Here is a 2990-nt window from a genome sequence, read left to right on the forward strand (position 1 = left end):
ATACAAGGGAAAACTTGAAAAGAGAACAGGATAGCTACAGCTCCTGTGCCACCTTGAGCACAAAAAGGGATATCAACAAGAAAAAACGGTGCATGCAAATACATACAAGTAACCCGCAGGAAGGAAGATTTGGCAAACATCAGAATTGTGGTGGATGGAGTGGGTGTTAGCTCATAATACTGTTTCTGTGTGTATGTGTATATGTATATGTTCACACGGTGCAGCACTGGGAACACAGGTTCCCAGATTTACTCATGAACACAAATACTATTTGAAGTCAAAGCTGCTAGTGGAACAAGTCCTGTCACATGGGGAGGCTTGCAGATCAAAACAGAAGATTTGGATGAAACAGATGCAGTTAAAGACTTGTTTTTGTGATTCTGTAGAAAACCGAGGTCTCTCAGTTCTGTCCTATTGTAATTCTGAGAAGGCTAAACCAACTTCTCTCCTACACTCAGAACTAAAATTCCAATAAAACCAAGAGGAATTAAGATATGAACTTAATTATGACAATAAAAATTAAGCTCTAAAGGCAAAAGAAGTATTCTTTTTATTACTGAAAGTAAGTAAAATATGAATGAATGTGATATAAATTGGAAAACCATTCACTGTGTAATAGAAGCTCCAAATAGGCTTATAGACGGAAACTAAATGAGCTGGAAAAGAAAGAATAAATGCACAGGGAATGTTGTTTTTCATATTATTCACTTTGTGAATCTGAAGAGATCCTACTATATTGGGTTTTTACCTTCAGTTTAAATGGAAATGTATTGTCTTAACGGAGAAATCTGAAACAGAAAAATTGTCTTGCAAGCATCCTCTGCCTCCGCAAGACATTCTGTAATGTTTGCACAGTCAATGGAAATACTGTCACTGATTTCAAAATACTTTGGATCAAGCCTTTCAGAAGTCAGCAAATCTATTCATGAGTATACTATTAATGCATAGTCCTAACATAACTACCTTTCTGTAACTGCCAGTGTACTGTTCTGCTACCAACTTTAAATCCTAAACCTGCTTTTGCAATGATGTGAAAAATGCTGGTGTTCAAATCATACCTCCTCAGTTTAGTATTTAAGCGGGGGTCACAAAATCTTTCCTATTTTTGTGCTTTTCTTCATGTCTCTCTTTCAGGCACATAGTTTCAGTATTTTCTTCTAAAGCTATATAAATAACATTTTTTCTTTGAGTAGCTGTCACAACTGCTTTCTTCCCATGTTTCCATAATGCAAAAGTAACTATGCAACTAGTGTAGGAATGTGAGTCTGAACAAACTCTCCCCAGTCTCTTTAACACTTTTCATTACATGAAGCTGATAAAGTTTTCAGATGGACATGCTTAAGTTAATTGAGTTCTTTCTACGATCAATGAAGGCAGTTAAAACTCTTCTTTCTTCCAGACTCTCAGTGAACGCTGGCATCACAGTATACAAAAGATATAAAACAGTCAGGAAGTGGCTGAAGGAAGCTACAAAAAGGGTGAAGGGTCTGCAGAAGAAGATATATGAAGAGCAGCTGATGTCCCTTGGTTTGTTCAGCCCAGAGCAGAGCAGACTGAGAGGTAGGCCTCATGGTAGCCTGCAGCTTCTTCACGAGGGGAATGGAGGGGCATGTGCTGAGCTCATCTCTCTGGGAACAACGACAGGACCTTTGGGAATGGCATGGATCTGTGACAGTGGAGGGTCAGGCTGGGTATCAGGAAAAGGTTCTCCACTGAGAGTGTGGTCAAGCACTGGAAAAGGTTCCCCAGGGAAGCAGTCATGGCAGCGAGCCTGCCAGAGTTCAGGAAGCATTTGGACAATGCTCTCAAACATATGGTCTGATTCTTGTGTGGTCCTGTTTGTTACCAGGAGTTGGACTTGATGATCTTTGTCAGTCCCTTCCAACTCAGGATATTCTGTGATTCTATGATTCTATCAGACTAGTTCCTTGATGTAAACCAAATAGAGTCTTCTGGGTCACCCTAAGGACTCCAACTGATGTCAATCAAATAACACTGAAAAACACAATTTTTGATCCAATTCTTCATGTTCCTAAAACAAACAAACAAAACTTTTTCCACTTTTCTTCCTTTTTTCCTCTTTTCATCATGAGTCAAATACAAAAGAAAAGTTAATGCTAAATGTTAAATCTTCTTCATTCAGTATTTTAGATAAAACTTCTCTACCAGTTTCTCTCAGGCCTGTGTTTGCAACATTTGTTCTAATTTGGGCTTGGTTCATCAGGGTCATATCCTCAGTTTTTCTCCTTTTTCTCTCAGAGACAGACACATTCAGAGACACATTCAGAGTCAAATTCAGTCCCACCCATCCACAGAGGGACAGGTAGCTGCTCTCTTAACATGTGTGGTTTAGCTTGTCTGAGTTTTGGATATTGTTGAGTACCATTGCTTTATGCACAGGCTATTTACCTATCTGATTACATAAAATAGTTAATATTTTATTTCACAGTGTGACCAAGTTTTAATCCAATCCCTACAATTCATAACATTAATGCAAATAGAAGGGTTAACGGGCTTTAAATTACTTTGCCCATCTGCTTTGACTGGTGGTGGCAGTGGTGGCAGAGCTTAATCACCTTAAGTATGGAATATATCTTTGTGCTCATTCCAGGCATAATATAGAAAATTATGTGATTATAGGTTTAATACAAATGTTTTCAGATTTCTGTGCTCTTACTGAATACATCTGTCATCAGGATTTTGGCAGGTACACAATGATTTGTAAAATAAGATAAAGTTTTCACTTCTATTTTTAGACTGTTATTAATGCAGTGATAATCTCTTACTTACAGATTTTTTTTTCTTTATTACTTGTTCAATTTAATGCCTTATCTAGTTGTCTGCTTCTGTTACAGAAAGATTCTTTATTGTATCTCAATCTTTAATAAATTCATTTATGTCAAATATGTTGCATGTGTCATATTATTTCCTTGAGGTTTTAAGTCATTTTCTTTTGTTTATTGTTTTATTTAATTAAACATAAAGGTGAA

This window comes from Aythya ferina (assembly GCF_964211825.1).
Source record: "Aythya ferina genome assembly, chromosome: 2".
Classification (NCBI taxonomy): Eukaryota; Metazoa; Chordata; class Aves; order Anseriformes; family Anatidae; genus Aythya; species Aythya ferina.